The sequence below is a fragment of the Ranitomeya imitator genome, chromosome 3 (assembly GCF_032444005.1).
Source record: "Ranitomeya imitator isolate aRanImi1 chromosome 3, aRanImi1.pri, whole genome shotgun sequence".
Lineage (NCBI taxonomy): Eukaryota > Metazoa > Chordata > Amphibia > Anura > Dendrobatidae > Ranitomeya > Ranitomeya imitator.
The window spans coordinates 190016815-190036398 of record NC_091284.1 but is presented as its reverse complement, the minus strand read 5'-3'; the positions used below and the strand labels follow the sequence as shown (position 1 = coordinate 190036398).

Below are 19584 nucleotides of genomic sequence, written 5' to 3'. Positions count from 1 at the left end.
GAACTTGGGTAAACTGGAAGCATGAGCTGAAAAATGGCAAATTAAGTTTAATGTAAATCATGAACTTGGCCAGAGGAAATAAAATTTATGTTTATGTACTAAATGGAAAATCACTGAGTAAATGTTCCACTAAAATAGACTGGATTATATTAGTAGATAGCAAAAAAACTTTTGTAGCCAGTGCCAAGCAATTGCTGCCAAGGCAAATAAAATAATGGGATGCATTAAAAGAGGCATAGATGCATATGGCAAGAACATAGTTTTGTCTCGACACAAGTTACTAGTGTGTCCACACTATCAGTATCAGTGACCAAAATTATTAAGGACACAGGTGACCTGAGTGTTATAAAACTTAGTATTATTTAGTTTGAGAAAACGAAGGTTTAGAGCTGATCGAATTACAATTTACAAATATATGAATGGACAGGACAGACATCTTTTTAATGATTGTTACACATCTTGGCCTGCTGCAATATATTTCATTCATCTGCTACCTATATCCTGCAACCTTATTTTCATCTCTGCAAGCATGTTTTAATGGTATATAATTAATTCATCTTACTGATCTGGTCCCTGATGCTGTAAGGTCATTCCAAAGGCTCAAAGCGTTTTATGATCCATGTTGGATTGCAAATTTGTTCGTATCTCTACACTTATTGTCTCTTGCTGTCTTAACTTAGTTGATTGATTGTTAACGAATAAAGAGTCAAATTAGTGATAGATCTAAGAAAACACCTCCTATACATTCAGACAAAGCTTTGGGGAAGCATTAACAGTATGTAGGGGGGCATTTATGCACATTTTATTCCAAATGCATTTTCTTCAAATTGCCTGACAGTTGAACATGGCAGTTAGATAGGGCAAGAGACAGGTAAGTGTTATGATAAGGTAATTCAGTACCACAATGGACATAGAAGTCAGAGCAAATACAGTGACCTGACTATAACTCAAAAACATAGAACGAGCTCTGAGACGTGGGAACTCTGCTGACCGCAATGCCTAATCCTCTCCAACCACACTAGAGGCAGCCGTAGATTGCGCCTAACGCTCCCTATGCAACTCGGCACAGCCTGAGAAACTAGCTAGCCTGAAGATAGAAAATAAGCCTACCTTGCCTCAGAGAAATACCCCAAAGGAAAAGGCAGCCCCCACATATAATGACTGTGAGTTAAGATGAAAAGACAAACGTAGAGATGAAATAGATTTAGCAAAGTGAGGCCCGACTTACTGAACAGAGCGAGGATAGGAAAGGTATCTTTGCGGTCAACACAAAACCCTACAAACAACCACGCAAAGGGGGCAAAAACACCCTCCGTACCGAACTAACGGCACGGAGGTACACCCTCTGCGTCCCAGAGCTTCCAGCAAGCAAGAAAAAAACAAAAAGCAAGCTGGACAGAAAAAAACAGCAAACAAAATAGCAAAAGCGGAACTTAGCTTATGCAGAGCAGCAGGCCACAGGAACGATCCAGGAGGAAACAGGTCCTATACTAGAACATTGACTGGAGGCCAGGATCAAAGCACTAGGTGGAGTTAAATAGAGCAGCACCTAACGACTTCACCACATCACCTGAGGTAGGAAACTCAGAAGCCGCAGTACCACTCTCCTCCACCAACGGAAGCTCACAGAGAGAACCAGCCGAAGTACCACTTGTGACCACAGGAGGGAGCTCTGCCACAGAATTCACAACAGTACCCCCCCCCTTGAGGAGGGGTCACCGAACCCTCACCAGAGCCCCCAGGACGACCAGGATGAGCCATATGAAAGGCATGAACAAGATCGGGAGCATGGACATCAGAGGCAAAGACCCAGGAATTATCTTCCTGAGCATAACCCTTCCACTTAACCAGATACTGGAGTTTCCGTCTTGAAACACGAGAATCCAAAATCTTCACAATATACTCCAACTCCCCCTCCACCAAAACCGGGGCAGGAGGATCAACAGATGGAACCATAGGTGCCACGTATCTCCGCAACAATGACCTATGGAATACGGAATACGTTATGAATGGAAAAAGAATCGGGAAGGGTCAGACGAAAAGACACAGGATTAAGAACCTCAGAAATCCTATACGGACCAATGAAACGAGGTTTAAACTTAGGAGAGGAAACCTTCATAGGAATATGACGAGAAGATAACCAAACCAAATCCCCAACACGAAGTCGGGGACCCACACAGCGTCTGCGATTAGCGAAACGTTGAGCCTTCTCCTGGGACAAGGTGAAATTGTCCACTACATGAGTCCAAATATGCTGCAACCTGTCCACCACAGTATCCACACCAGGACAGTCCGAAGACTCAACCTGCCCTGAAGAGAAACGAGGATGGAACCCAGAGTTGCAGAAAAACGGCGAAACCAAGGTAGCCGAGCTGGCCCGATTATTAAGGGCGAACTCAGCCAAAGGCAAAAAGGACACCCAGTCATCCTGATCAGCAGAAACATAGCATCTCAGATATGTTTCCAAGGTCTGATTGGTTCGTTCGGTCTGGCCATTAGTCTGAGGATGGAAAGCCGAGGAAAAAGACAAGTCAATGCCCATCCTAGCACAAAAGGCTCGCCAAAACCTCGAAACAAACTGGGAACCTCTGTCAGAAACGATATTCTCTGGAATGCCATGTAAACGAACCACATGCTGGAAGAACAATGGCACCAAATCAGAGGAGGAAGGTAATTTAGACAAGGGTACCAAATGGACCATCTTAGAGAAGCGATCACAAACCACCCAAATGACTGACATTTTTTGAGAGATGGGAAGATCTGAAATAAAATCCATAGAGATATGTGTCCAAGGCCTCTTCGGGACCGGCAAAGGCAAAAGCAACCCACTGGCACGAGAACAGCAGGGCTTAGCCCGAGCACAAATCCCACAGGACTGCACAAAAGAACGCACATCCCGCGACAGAGATGGCCACCAAAAGGATCTAGCCACTAACTCTCTGGTACCAAAGATTCCAGGATGACCAGCCAACACCGAACAATGAACCTCAGAGATAACCTTATTCGTCCACCTATCAGGGACAAACAGTTTCTCCGCTGGGCAACGATCAGGTTTATTAGCCTGAAATTTTTGCAGCACCCGCCGCAAATCAGGGGAGATGGCAGACACAATTACTCCCTCTTTGAGAATACCCGCCGGCTCAGATAAACCCGGAGAGTCGGGCACAAAACTCCTAGACAGAGCATCCGCCTTCACATTTTTAGAGCCCAGAAGGTACGAAATCACAAAGTCAAAACGGGCAAAAAACAGCGACTAACGAGCCTGTCTAGGATTCAACCGCTTGGCAGACTCGAGATAAGTCAAGTTCTTATGATCAGTCAAGACCACCACGCGATGCTTAGCTCCTTCAAGCCAATGACGCCACTCCTCGAATGCCCACTTCATGGCCAGCAACTCTCGATTGCCAACATCATAATTTCGCTCAGCAGGCGAAAACTTCCTGGAAAAGAAGGCGCATGGTTTCATCACCGAGCAATCAGAACTTCTCTGCGACAAAACAGCCCCTGCTCCAATCTCAGAAGCATCAACCTCGACCTGGAATGGAAGCGAAACATCTGGTTGACACAACACAGGGGCAGAAGAAAAACGACGCTTCAACTCTTGAAAAGCTTCCACAGCAGCAGAAGACCAATTGACCACATCAGCACCCTTCTTGGTCAAATCGGTCAATGGTTTAGCAATACTAGAAAAATTGCAGATGAAGCGACGATAAAAATTAGCAAAGCCCAGGAACTTTTGCAGACTTTTCAGAGATGTCGGCTGAGTCCAATCATGGATGGCTTGGACCTTAACAGGGTCCATCTCGATAGTAGAAGGGGAAAAGATGAACCCCAAAAATGAAACCTTCTGAACACCAAAGAGACATTTTGATCCCTTCACAAACAAAGAATTAGCACGCAGGACCTGACACACCGTTCTGACCTGCTTCACATGAGACTCCCAATCATCCGAGAAGATCAAAATATCATCCAAGTACACAATCAGGAATTTATCCAGGTACTCTCGGAAGATGTCATGCATAAAGGACTGAAACACTGATGGAGCATTGGCAAGTCCGAATGGCATTACTAGATACTCAAAATGGCCCTCGGGCGTATTAAATGCAGTTTTCCATTCATCGCCTCGCTTAATACGCACAAGATTATATGCACCACGAAGATCTATCTTGGTGAACCAACTAGCCCCCTTAATCCGAGCAAACAAATCAGATAACAACGGCAAGGGGTACTGAAATTTAACCGTGATCTTATTTAGAAGGCGGTAATCTATACAAGGTCTCAGCGAACCATCCTTCTTGGCTACAAAAAAGAACCCTGCTCCTAATGGCGACGATGACGGGCGAATATGCCCCTTCTCCAAGGACTCCTTCACGTAACTCCGCATAGCGGCGTGCTCAGGCACAGATAAATTAAACAGTCGACCCTTTGGGAATTTACTACCAGGAATCAAATCGATAGCACAATCACAATCCCTATGCGGAGGTAGGGTATCGGACTTGGGCTCATCAAATACATCCCGGTAATCAGACAACAACTCTGGAACCTCAGAAGGGGTGGATGACGAAATAGACAGAAATGGGACATCACCATGTACCCCCTGACAACCCCAGCTGGACACAGACATGGATTTCCAATCTAATACTGGATTATGGACTTGTAGCCATGGCAACCCCAACACGACCACATCATGCAGATTATGCAACACCAGAAAGCGAATAACCTCCTGATGTGCAGGAGCCATGCACATGGTCAGCTGGGTCCAGTACTGAGGCTTATTCTTGGCCAAAGGCGTAGCATCAATTCCTCTCAATGGAATAGGACACTGCAAGGGCTCCAAGAAAAACCCACAACGCCTAGCATACTCCAAGTCCATCAAATTCAGGGCAGCGCCTGAATCCACAAATGCCATGACAGAATAAGATGACAAAGAGCAGATCAAGGTAACGGACAAAAGAAATTTTGACTGTACCGTACCAATGGTGGCAGACCTAGCGAACCGCTTAGTGCGCTTAGGACAATCAGAGATAGCATGAGTGGAATCACCACAGTAGAAACAAAGCCCATTCAGATGTCTGTGTTCTTGCACTGCATAGGCTCAGGTTTATACTCAGATAATACCACCAAATGGTGCACAGATTTACACTCACGCAAGCGTCGACCGATCTGAATGGCCAAAGACATAGACTCATTCAGACCAGCAGGCATAGGAAATCCCACCATGACATCCTTAAGGGCTTCAGAGAGACCCTTTCTGAAAATAGCTGCGAGCGCACCTTCATTCCATTGAGTGAGTACGGACCACTTTCTAAATTTCTGACAATATACCTCTATCTCATCCTGATCCTGACACAGAGCCAGCAAATTTTTCTCTGCCTGATCCACTGAATTAGGTTCATCGTACAGCAATCCGAGCGCCAGGAAAAACGCATCGATATTACTTAATGCAGGATCTCCTGGCGCAAGGGAAAATGCCCAGTCTTGAGGGTCGCCATGTAATAAAGAAATAATGATCCTAACTTGTTGAACTGGGTCACCAGAGGAGCGAGGTTTCAAAGCCAGAAATAGTTTACAATTATTTTTGAAACTCAGAAATTTAGTTCTATCTCCAAAAAACAAATCAGGAATAGGAATTCTTGGTTCTAACATAGAATTCTGAACCACAAAGTCTTGAATATTTTGTACTCTTGCCGTGAGCTGATCCACACATGAAGACAGACCTTTAATGTCCATCGCTACACCTGTGTCCTGAACCACCCAAATGTCTAGGGAAAAAAAAAAAGGCAAAACACAGTGCAGAGAAAAAAAAATGGTCTCAGAACTTCTTTTTTCCCTCTATTGAGAATCATTAGTACTTTTGTCCTCCAGTACTGTTATGATAAGGTAATTCAGTACCACAATGGACATAGAAGTCAGAGCAAATACAGTGACCTGACTATAACTCAAAAACATAGAACGAGCTCTGAGACGTGGGAACTCTGCTGACCGCAATCCCTAATCCTCTCCAACCACACTAGAGGCAGCCGTGGATTGCGCCTAACGCTCCCTATGCAACTCGGCACAGCCTGAGAAACTAGCTAGCCTGAAGATAGAAAATAAGCCTACCTTGCCTCAGAGAAATACCCCAAAGGAAAAGGCAGCCCCCACATATAATGACTGTGAGTTAAGATGAAAAGACAAACGTAGAGATGAAATAGATTTAGCAAAGTGAGGCCCGACTTACTGAACAGAGCGAGGATAGGAAAGGTATCTTTGCGGTCAACACAAAACCCTACAAACAATCACGCAAAGGGGGCAAAAAGACCCTCCGTACCGAACTAACGGCACGGAGGTACACCCTCTGCGTCCCAGAGCTTCCAGCAAGCAAGAAAAAAACAAAAAGCAAGCTGGACAGAAAAAAACAGCAAACAAAATAGCAAAAGCGGAACTTAGCTATGCAGAGCAGCAGGCCACAGGAACGATCCAGGAGGAAACAGGTCCTATACTAGAACATTGACTGGAGGCCAGGATCAAAGCACTAGGTGGAGTTAAATACAGCAGCACCTAACGACTTCACCACATCACCTGAGGAAGGAAACTCAGAAGCCGCAGTACCACTCTCCTCCACCAACGGAAGCTCACAGAGAGAACCAGCCGAAGTACCACTTGTGACCACAGGAGGGAGCTCTGCCACAGAATTCACAACAGGTAAGACATTCAAAGAAACCTACTTCCAGAACATTTGGATTGCATCAAATATTCCCCATATGTATTTGTATAATTTATATTTTGGCTGCAGCATTCACTCACATCCACTGTCCTTGCACAAACTCTTTGCAGTCCATCCATATCAGCCCCTCTCTCCACCAATGTACAGCACTCATGCTCTTTTCACAATCATAAGGTGCACAGATCCATTCAGTCCCATCATACAACGCAAGAGACACTCACAAATCACTTAACCATCTGCTCACTCTATCCTCACCTACTACATTCAGAAAGCTTGCAAATCTCATTAACCCCTTTACGCACTTAGACGTATCCATACGTCCAGGTTGCCTGGTACTTACTTAACGACCTTGGATGTATGGATACATCCAGGCGATTTTGCACCTGGGGGAGCGCAGCTGATCGCGGCCGGGTGTCAGCTGATTCTCACAGCTGATACCCGGCACTAAGTGCAAGGAGTGGTCACGGACCGCTCCCGGCACTTTAACCCCCAATACACTGCGATCAAACATGATCGCAGTGTTCCAGAGCTGGCAGAGGGGATGACAGCTCCTCTGCCTTTGGATCGGATACCCAATGGCATGACACGGGGTCCCGATCGCTCCCAACGACATCCAGGTTACCAGAGCTGAGAGAATTCCTGTCATGCGCAGTGCATGTCAGGAAGTCTCTGAGGTCAGTGTGTGCAGATGTGCATGCCATATAAGAAATCAGCCTGCATATAATAAGTGTCCCATAGTGGGACAAAGTGTAAAAGTTAGAATGAATTTAAAACTTTTTTTTTAATAATTGTAAAAATATTACAAAAAATAATAATACAAAAATCAATATTTATTCCATCAATACATAAATATTTGAATTTTAAAAAAGTCTAAAAATAAAAGTACACATATTTATTATCACCGCGTCTGAAACAACCCGACCTATAAAACTGTGCCACCAGTTAACCCCTTAAGTGAACACCATAAAAAAAACAATAAAAAAACAAGGCAAAAAACAATGCTTTATCATACCGCCGAACAAAAAGTGGAATAACACACGATCAAAAAGACGGATATAAATAAGCCTGGTACCACTGAAAATGTAATCTTGTCCCGCAAAAAATAAGCTGCCATGTAGCTCCATCACCAGAAAAAAAAAAGTTATAGCTCTCAGAATAAAGTAATGCAAAAATAATTATATTTTATATTAATAGTTTTTATTGTATAAAAGCGCCAAAACATAAAAAAATGATATAAATGAGGAAGCGCTGTCATCGTACTGACCCGACGAGTAAAACGTCTTTATCAATTTTACCAGGCGTGGAAAGGTATAAGCGCCCCCCCAAAAGAAATTCATGAATTGCTGGATTTTGTTCATTCTGCCTCACAAAAATCGGAATAAACAGCGATCAAAAAAATGTCATGAGCCCGAAAATGGTACCAATAAAAACATCAACTCGTTCCGCAAAAAACAAGACCTCACATGACTCTGTGGACCAAAATATGGAAAAATTTAAATGTGGTGATGCAAAAACTATTTTTTGCAATAAAAAGCGTCTTTTAGTGTGTGACAGCTGCCAAATATAAAAAACACTATAAAACCCCGCTATAAATAGTAAATAAAAACCCCTTTATCACCCCCTTAGTTAGGGAAAAATAATAAAATAAAAACATTTATTTCCATTTTCCTATTAGAGTTAGTGTTAGGGTTGGGGCTAAAGTTAGGACTACGGTTAGGGTTGGGGTTAGCTTTAGGGTTAGGGTTGAGATTAGGGTTAGGGGTGCGTTAGGGTTAGGTTTGTGGTTAGGGTTATAGTTAGAGTTGGCATTAGAGTTGGGGGTGGGTTGGGGTTAGGGTTGGAGTTAGAATTGGGGGGGTTCAACTGGGGGTGGGGACTAGAACCGTCTACTTCTACAAAAGGTGGCAAGATGGGTCCACCGTATGAATAGTGTGTCTCCAGACGGCCTAAATGAACAGCTACAGTTTGGCTGTTTTGTGTGACCCCACATCCCTATATAGTGTGGCAGCCTGTGCCTCCCTGCTGGACTATCCTGGAGGAAACCCTGTTATGTGGGCTCATTGACCCTAATGGGTTTTGGTCCGTATCAGTATTTTTATACTACATTCACTTTATCATTTTGTAACAAATTGGTTACCCCCATTTAAAAACTATACCCCTCAGAAAAAGATGTTTGAAATAGATAACAAATGGTCATATGATCCACCTGATTTTTAATAAACTAATAATATGAAAGTAATTATCTACTTATGAATATAGCTCCCTGCAAGATACAGTGCGCCCAGTGGAATGCATTGGTGCCCTTGATATAGAGGAGATATTTGCACAATTTGTGTGCGCATGCACCTGGTGGAAGGTATCTGAGCCTTGGCTGCCTGCATGTTGTTTGCTGCCAACGTTTGTGCACAGTGGAGCGCACTGGTTCCCTTGATGTGGAGGGCATATCTGCACAGCCTATGTGCGCATGCGCCCGGTGGAACGCATCTGCGCTCCAAGAGCCAGGACTGCTTTCAAATGATTTACCACAGTGTACGTCTCATTGGTACTATGGACGTGGTATGTGCGCCTGCGCCGGGTGGACCGCATCTGTATTCCAAAAACACAGGATGCGGATGTTCCGATCCCCCGGAAGCGATAAGGCTAGATGCCATAAATGGTGGGGTTGAAAGGAGGTTTGAAAAGATGGCAGGTATCGGCTCCTGACATGCTAATATGGCATTATTCCCACGTTGTCGCCCTGATCTATAGACAAGATAAGTCTCCCTTTTTATGGGATATCTATACCAGTATGTTCTCCTGAAGAACCAATACTTTGGGAAAAGCGTCGAGAAATATGCATACTGGCCATTTGTTGGTATTGGTCTATATGGGGTATTAAAACCTTTCTGAATGACTATAAGGGCAGTCCCACACGTCCAGATAATTCTGGTACCGGAAAAATCAGTACCGGAATTATCCGCGTCTGTGTGCACGTGCGTTTCTGTGGCACATCATTGTGGCACACGTGCGGCACACGTGTGCCGCCCGTGTGCCCACTGGGTACCACACGCACCGTGCAGGAGACAGCGCTAAAGTTTAGCGCTGTCCCCTGCATCTGGTGCTGAAGCCGCGATTCATATCTTCTCTCCAGCAGCGTTTGCTGTAGAGAAGATATGAATAATCCTTTTTTTTTTGTTTCTCGTGTTTAAAATAAATGTTCATGTCCTTCTCCTGTATGAGCGGTCACGTGGGGCCGCCGATTACAGTCATGAATATGCGGCTCCACCTCCCATAGGGGTGGAGCCGCATATTCATCACTGTAAATGAGCGGCCCCACGTGACTGCTCCTACAGTAGAAGGTGCGGCCAGGACAGGAAGCAGCGCCAGCCAGCGAGGGAGCCGGGTGAGTATTTTAAGAACAGCGAGCGAGCGGGCGGGCGCACAGGGGGTGGGAGGGGGGTGGGGACATGGACCTTTTGTTTTAAACACGAGAAACAACAAAAAAAAAGGATTATTCATATCTTCTTTACAACAAACGCTGCTGCAGAGAAGATATGAATCACGGCTTCAGCACCATTGGGGGGACAGCGCTTACTGTAGCGCTGTCTCCTGCACGGCACACGGACTGCACAAGGACAACGTCCGTGTTCGGTACGTGTTTTACATGGACCCATTGACTTTAATGGGTCCGTGTAATCCGTGCGCTCCCACGAACACTGACATGTCTCCGTGTTTGGCACACGGAGACACGGTCCGCAAAAAATCAATGACATTTGCACAGATACATTGATTGTAATTGAAACCGGCCTAACGTGTGAAACCGGCCTAATGAATAGAGGGTCTAAATTGACTATCTAATCCCTCTGAGGAGTGCAACTAATAGCACTTTGATCTTTTTGCTGGAATTTTTTTCCCTTACTATATGTGTTATGTCAACTTGGAACTTGTTGATATATGTTCCTTTTTCATGAGTAATGTGAAATATATATAAATGTAATATCGACTGAGAGATGACACAATGATTGCCTGTGATGCATCTGCTGGGATATTATCTATTTTGACACCTATATTGTGAAACCTGACTATAGTGCAATAAAGATAGTATTGGAGAAGTATCTGCAAGCTGATGATCTATGTTGCAGTCTCTAGGATACTGTTTCCGGCACTAATTTCTAAAGGGAATATATATTACAACTGTAATATCTGCCTATGTTTCTAAACTCTATATGATTTTGGTGTTTTGCCTCTGGCCAATTTCTTCTCCCTCTCTGATATATTTCACGTACCATATGTTATATCAGAAGTTGGGTACTAATTCTACTGCATATGGTACTATGATGATTTTTTTCTGTGCATCCTATCTGGATAAGGTTGTTTAGGGAAATGGAGGGAGAGTCGACGGCGAGCGGGGGCACCAATACGCAGGTCTAGGGTGACAACCTCTGCTGGTATGAAGGGCTATTATAGTAACCTATTAGGGTGAAATATTCCTTCTCTTTTGTTCCAAATAGACCCATATCATTTTATGGGGTGTTAGTAGTGTATAATAGCCAGGTTTCGTCAAACTCAATCTGACAGGTGCCCCGCCCCTATCAAAGTGTATCAAAGTGTGTAACCCCTCCCCTCCCCTTGTTTGACGGCTGGACCCCTCCCCTCCCCTTGTCTGACGGCTGGTATCCAGCTGTCCCTCCTTGTTTGATTTCCCCTTTTGATATAGTTTAATATAGTTTAATTTGTTGTAGTTTTGATATTATTCCCGTATTTTGTGGAATAACACATGTTTATAATTATAGCCTAGTCGTGTATTTATTTTACACGTGGTTTATAACACCTTTTTCATTTGTTTTATAATAGATTTTATACGTAGCCCCGAGTTTGATTCTGTAAGCTTTTGTTTTATTCACAGTGTATCCATATAGTGAATAGGGCTGATGTTTCTGTATGCAATCCTACAGCCTGTTATGTGAAAAGTATTCTCAAACACTAACTAAATGGTGAACATTACCTAAATTAGGTTAACTGTGGGTCAGCGGCTTATAGCACCTAGGTCAAGCAATTGTTGTTGTATTTGCGTACCCCATAAATGTTTATTCTCACAAACAGAAAAGTTATTGTGTCCTGAAGATGGCATCTGAGGTTATTTGTTTTTGTATTAGCTTTCTCAGAAAACAGCTGTGTTATCTGAGGGTCAGATATTTTTGTACAAACTCATGCTGTTTGGTGATCTTTGTGAAGCAGAACTTTGTTTTATAACACATTTGTACTTGTATTGTACCTGAATTGATATTTGCTTTCTCTTTTTTGTGTCCTGAAGATGGCATCTGCAAAGTTATTTGTTATCTACTGAGGCCATTGCAAGTTGTGTTTATTCACATTGTAGCAGGTTTTATCCTTGTGGCTGCCTTATATACACAGAAGAGATATGCACCAATGTCACAACACAAGTTATAATATGACCCAATGTTACAACACAAGTAAGAAGCGGCGTGTTTTATACGAATAAAAACCAAAGACACGATATTGTAAAAAAAAAATTTAAAAGATTTATTTCTCACGATAAAACAACAGCTCAAATTTTAAGTTAGCTAACAGCATGATGCTGACAAATGCATCTTTGCTGTATCTGATAACGACACGATGAACAAATAACGGCGCCTGAAAATCTTGATGTCACAAAATCTGATACGGCTCGATCATTATTCTGCATGTCAGACGTAAAATTTTGTAAAATCTTCTTAAATGGAAAGCCTCGCGCTATATCCGGCGAATATGCGGTCTGTATAATTATCGGACCGCGCTACAACTGTAAGCTGCAGACTGTCCATCGTTGCTTAATTAAAATCGTACAAGATCTCTCGCCTGTTATTAATTTCCAGAATGGTGTGGTTGACTGCAAAGACAATCATATTTATCGTGTGGGGTGTCGCTATCGCAAAGCGGACTTCAGCACGCAGATTACCTGTTTTAATGAGCGAGAAATGGCCTCCAGGCTCTTGATCAGGCGATAAATCAAAAGCAAATAGCGTGAAGCCAGCCATAAATTCTTCACGATCTATCGCCATGGCACAATCAGCCTTTTGCTTGCCCGATATATGGGCAAGCGCCATATATTCTCTGATGGCTAAATCAGCATTAAAATTAGGATTATAAGGCCTCGCGGGTATCTGCTGACCATCCAGATATAATGCCGCGTGATTGACGTGGTAGTGGTGAAAGTCCAGTGGGTTTTTTGTATAAGAACCGCTGAAGCCCTCATTATCTACAAACCCCAATATAACAGTTTTTGGTATCTGTCCTAGGAAGAGGTTCTCGTGGTTCGTGATTCGTGTCCCTGCGGCGATGCTGTACACTTTCAGGCATGTTCGGTCAACAGCGTACTTGGCTGTTGCTGCTAGGAGGGCCTGGCTGTGGCCGATTCGGACAGCCGGTGATACCTGCACTCTTTTCACATAGAGAGCCGCCTGCGAGATTTGTACCTTCAGCGGCTCGGCTTCTGCGGACATGAGGCAGAAAGTATCCTTATTTCTTGACAGTTTAACCTTAAGGTCAAGGCCGTTCAATATTAACTTTGGCTGGTTAAATATATCCCCAAATATGGGTCCCAAAAGGTCGATGGGTTTTGAGCGAGAGGCGGCACTGGCTCTTTTGATAAATCCCGCATTTGCGCCATCCAGGCGCCTGTCATTATGATGCCCCGCAGTGTCTTTATAGAACAAACCGGCTGTAAATTGCGATGCCAGCGTCTGTGAACTGTAATTTAAAAGGGTCTCTATGTAGGCTCTATAGCTGTAGAGATTGTCCGATTGTGAGATAAGTCGGTCTCCCAGAGTAATATCGACCTGGTTAAAAAGAGTGGCTAGAGGGTAGTTTATGAGCGCCACACGCGCACCATCGGCGATGGCCGTATTATCATGCTTCACGATGCGACAGCTTATGTACAGTAGCGTGTTGTTCAGATCATAATAATAATCACCACTACCAGATATGTAAAACTCCAACGGTCCATTGTCTGACAGAGCAGCAACAGGCTGTACTTCTACAAATAGAGATTTCTCGATACTTGTTTGAGTCGGTGGTACGGCAAAAATATCCAGTTCAGATTTTGCGCACTCTACAGAAGCGTCATGCAGGAAAGCCATGGTAACTGATTAGAAGATGTCGTCCGCAGAGCGTCTTACTCGTTTCTGACGGGGGCGTCTCTTGGATGTAGTTTTATTCATGAGCATCGGCGGTAAAGGAGGGCAAACGCGGCGCTTTCTTTTTTGGGCTTTTTTAGCGACATAGATTATCCCAGAGCCGTCTTGATGGGTTGGCGTATTTATCCTTTTCATAAGGGCAGTCGATGCGGATGTCACGGCATCTGCAGCGATGTTCCGGGCAGCAGTCCGAACGTGTGGTTTTACTAATTCTAAGCCTTTTCTGAAAAGCGGCACGGCGCGACGAAATAAACCTTTAAATAGTCCTGCCAGTCCAGAGCCATACATGTACTCGCTCCCGCGGAATCCCTCTAGACCGTGCCCCGACTGTGCAGTATAGTAGCGGGCATAAACAGCAGGATCTCCATACACCCTTTGAGACAGCATTTTATCGTGTCAATGCTGGCGAGGTCTAAAATGTAATCGCACTATACACTTGCCGTATCTGAATTTAACCGGCGTTCCCTGGTCCGACATGACTGTAATGTTTATGGAGTCAAAGTGTTGCTTGCACAGCGGTATGTAATCGGGCCGTGAGTAGCGCACCGTGACAATATCATTATCATCGCCGCTAACTTCTACGGTTCGTAGCAGTTGAACGTAACTGTCACCTACAAGTTGATGCTGAATTATATCAGTGTATACAAAAAGCGAATAAAAACCAGCCTTTGAATCGGGGTAAAAGCGCCGATTCCACGGCATTAAAGCAACGGGGGAGTCATCGACGGTCTGCAGGCCGAAAATAAATTTTAACTTAGTACCCAGAGTAAACTGTATAGGGGATGGGTCGGTCAGGATCACGAAACGGTCAAAGAGGTCGCGGCCGGATGATGTTAAGGGGTGTAAAGAGCTTAAGGTGTGTAAAAAGCCACGGATTCATGCGCCAGCTATAGATCTGCAGCATGAATACCGCAGCTGGGACCCCGTTGAAATGCTTGTATTTCAGGAACACATCGGCCGCTACTTACGCTACAAACGCTGGGTCCCCAAAATAATGTTTTTTTGTGATACTTTTGAAAAATTATTATTAACACAAAACCCAACACAGGCTAATAAGTCCGAACTATACGCACTTCGGAGCCTGCTGCTGGATGGCGAGATAACAACTACAGCGACCCCATTATGACTAGATATGGTCGGCTACGGCATGCATAAACCACCTAAACTAACACTACCCAGGTATAATAGGGCTAGAGTTATAAAGAGGGCTCTAAAATTGTTGGTCAGCGCTAGACGGGCGCTATGCTCTAGGAGGCGCCGTGGTGCCATGTGTCCTGCAATGCCTCTACAGTCACCACAGATGTCGTCACAAGAGTCAGAACAGCACTCACATAGTCCAGGCAGCTCTGCAGCTGCCGCACAGGCATCTACACAAAATTCACAAGCCGCAGACGCTGCTGGTAATGTGCGGCGCCCCGATCATACAGTATTTTTGCAACACATCCATCATCATGAAAGAGCCCTCCGCAATTTCAACGGTCATATACATACAGATCATTTTAGATTTGTAAATTTAGAGCGTGTACGATCATTTGAAGAGGGCTTGAATATTGTTCATGAAGGCATTCAGGCATTACTGGATAGAATCATCAGGGACATTGAACCTGGCGACTTTGTACAGTTAAGGTTTGATGCCGGTGATACTTTAGACCCTATTTTCACTACAAAACAAACCCGTGAAGATTTTAATTCCGAATCTTTTTTAAATGCTGTTGCCCGCGCACTTCAAAGTAACAGTGAATGCATATCATCCAATTCGCTAAAGCTAGTCGTCACCATCATTAAAAACCGACGCGGTGGTGTAAAACAAAAAAGGCGCTTGAAATCTATAGCGAGCAGTCAGATCATTAAACAAAAGAGACAATGGCTGTATGATTTTAACAATTACACGACAAATCTGTGTTTGGCTGCTAGTGTGTGCGCCCTGATGGACGCCACGAATGTCACTGATGGTGTTTTACTGAGCCGCTCTAAAAACATACACGCAGCACTGGGCATCCCTGATGACCAATTAGTGAGTTTTAGCGACATCCCTGCATTTGAAAAATATTTGGGGGTCACCATTAAAGTACTGTACTATAGTCAGGGCGATTGGCGTTACTTTGAGAGCGGTAATACAGCTAATGGCAAAACAGTATTCATATTGTTCCATGATAATCACTACTACGGTATCAAAAATATGAAGGGTTTTATCGGTGCTAAGTACTTTTGTGAGCTCTGCAATTCAGTGTTTCACCACAAAAACAACCATTCCTGTCAGTATTTTTGTAAAGCCTGTCAGAGAGAGAATTGCGTGGAAAGCGGTGCCGACCAACAGCCCAGATGTCCTGTTTGCAGAGTTTATTGCCGCTCGAGCGTGTGCTTAGATTATCACAAACAATTTGGATTAGGCGACCCAGCATTCTGCAGACTTAAAACATTTTGTGATAAATGCAACCTTTTTGTCCCCAGAAATAGTGAAACAGAGCATAAATGTAATGGTTTGCGCTGTCCTGTATGTCGCAGACATATAAATAAATTCGATGCCCATCTTTGTTACATGCGGAAGTATGTAGCACAGGATGAGTCAGATTGCTATATCTTTTATGATTTTGAATGTATGCAGGAGACAGGCACGCACATCCCGAATTACATTTATGCTACAACGCTGTATGGCCACCCCTCCTGGGAGTTTGAGGGCGATACCTGTACACATGACTTTGTACAGTTCTTTACAGGCGGTAAATTTTCAGATCATACATTTATTGCCCACAATGGTGGAAGATATGATGCATACTTTATTGTTAAGGAACTGATTTCTGAAAAACTACAAGTACAGTTGATAACCCAAGGTGGCCGCCTCTTGTGTGTGTCGCTACCCGATTTGTCTATAAGGTTCATAGACTCTCTAAATTTTATCCCCATGAAACTCAGTAAATTACCACAGGCCATGGGCTTTTCAGGAGGCAAAGGGCATTTTCCACACTTTTTCAATACCAGAGAAAACCAAAACTATGTAGGTCCCATACCTGATGTAAAATATTATGGGGTGGAGTACATGTCACCTGGTGAGAAGGTAGAGTTCCTGGAGTGGTATGAGACACAGGTAAATACAACTTTTGACTTCAAGGCCGAGCTAAAATCTTATTGCAAACAAGATGTTGAAATTTTGAGGCACGCCTGCGAGATCTATAGAGAGCGTATTATGCAGATGACGCAGAAAAATGTTAAAAAATACTGTAAGCGTCAAAAGCAAAAGATTGTAGTGCGCAGATGTGTTGATCCTTTTCAGCTCATCACCCTGGCCTCGGTGTGTATGACAATGTACCGGTTTAAATTTCTTCCAAAAAAGACAATCGCCATTTTACCTGGTGATAATTATCACAAGGCAAAAAAGCGCTACTCGACACCCGCTATACAGTGGCTCATGTATGTAGCCCACTCTGAGAACATCGACATACAGCACGCTTTGAGAGGCGGTGAAAAACAGGTCGGGAAGTATTTTCTAGATGGCTATGCCTATGTTAGCGGCCAGCACATAGCCTTTGAATTTCAGGGGTGTTTTTACCACGGTTGCCCCGTGTGCTATAATGAAAATGACACAAATAAGGTCACAAGCACGTCCTACGGACAGTTATATTACACCTTTTTAGCTAAAAAGCGTTACTTACAGTGTTGCGGGTACACAGTAAGACTGATGTGGGAACATGAGTGGAATGAAATGGTTGAAAATGATTCTAACCTTCAAACATTTCTTCGTCAGATGGAATTCCCCGCTCCTTTAGACCCCCGTGATGCGCTTTATGGCGGGCGAACTAACGCCATTAAGCTCTATCACCATCTGGAAGAAGGGGAGACTTTACACTACTACGATTTCACCAGTCTGTACCCCTTTGTAAACAAAACTAAAACATACCCTGTAGGCCATCCAGACATCATCTACGACAATTTTGGATTCATTAAAAAATACTTTGGCATTGCTAGAGTCAAGGTCTACCCGCCGAGAGATTTATTTTTTCCAGTTCTACCGGTAAAACTCAACAAAAAATTAATGTTTCCCCTTTGCTACACATGCGCTGCAAATTCCCAGGCAGATATTTGTGCCCACAGTGATGAAGAACGGGCGCTGACAGGCACCTGGTGCACTATAGAGCTCGAGATGGCGATAGAAAAAGGGTATCGGATCGCTCACATCTATGAAATATGGCATTTTCCTAAAACCACTGATGATCTGTTTGCGCCTTACATTAAATTATATCTTAGGGATAAGCAGGAAGCCTCTGGTTATCCTAGCTGGTGCACTGATGACGCCAAGAAACGGCAGTACATTGACTCTTTTCTTGAAAAAGAAGGTGTCCAATTACGGCCTGAAAATATAGCTGTCAATCCTGCTAAGCGCCAGATCTCCAAGCTTTTCTTAAATTCTTTATGGGGAAAGTTTGCTCAGAGATCTAATCTATCATGTACCAGCATTGTTAGGGATCCAGATGAGCTTTTTAAGTATTTGTTCCTGCCTTACTATGACATTTCGATGTTACATTTCCTTGATGATGACACCGCAACCATTAACTGGAAATATGCAAAAGGCCACCACACACTCAACAAAAACACAAACATTTTTATAGCGTGTTTTACAACAGCGTATGCTCGGTTAGAGCTCTATTCGCTGCTGGACCGGCTGCAGGAGAGGTGCCTTTATCACGACACAGACTCAGTTATTTTTGTACAGAGAGATGGTGAGTGGCAACCGCCTTTAGGCGATTACCTGGTGGAGCTGACCAGTGAAATACCCGATGGTACACACATCACAGAATTTGTATCCGCGGGCCCCAAAACTTACGGCTACAAACTCAACACCGGTAAAACTGTCTTAAAAGTTAAGGGGATAACACTAAATGTTGGTAACTCTCAATCTATTAATTTCAACAGTCTGAAAGATCTAGTTCTGGACTACCCGCGCAATTCTGCCGCAGAAACTCAGAAACGTATTGTCGTACAGCAGGCGTCCATTGTGAGAAATAAAAAGTACTGGGATATTGAAACAAGGCCATTACGCAAAACACAAAAGTGCGTTTATACAAAGCGGCGACTATTAGACGATTTCACAACATTACCTTTTGGGTATTAGTCGAGTATTGTGATGGATACGCGTCTGCAACACCCGTTCTCGTGCATTCTAGCAGGCCCGTCTAATTCTGGAAAGAGCTATTTTGTAAAACAGCTGCTATATAATATTGAAGCTAATTTTTCTCAGAAACCTGATAATATTGTATGGTTTTATTCGTGTTGGCAAAAACTATATGATGAAATCTCTCTCTCTTTTCCCCACGCCAGATTTGTGGAGGGTCTGCCGAATACATTCGTAGATGACGAATTATTCCCACCGGAGAAGGTGAATTTGGCGATTGTTGATGATCTCATGGAGAGTGCTAGTGAGAATTGTGAGATAGAAAAAGCCTTTACCAAGTATGTGCACCACAGAAATCTCAGCATTTTCTACCTGGTGCAAAACATATTTTGTCAGGGCAAGAAAAGCCGTACGATAAATTTAAACACAAAGTACATGGTGCTTTTTAACAACCCCCGAGATAAATTACAAATTTTAACTCTAGCTCGTCAGATGTATCCCGGAAAAACACGTTTTTTCCTAGAAGCTTTTGAGGATGCCACGCGGGAGCCTTACGGGTATTTGCTTGTAGATTTGAGAGCTAATACTCCTGAGGA

At 43.7% G+C, this 19584-nt stretch overlaps 1 long non-coding RNA gene across 2 annotated transcripts in view; it reads right to left on the bottom strand.

Moving 5' to 3' along the window:
* LOC138671992 (uncharacterized) overlaps positions 1-19584 on the bottom strand; it is a 145872-nt gene that overhangs the window by 17239 nt on the left and 109049 nt on the right. The gene's annotated exons all lie outside the window — the stretch shown is intronic.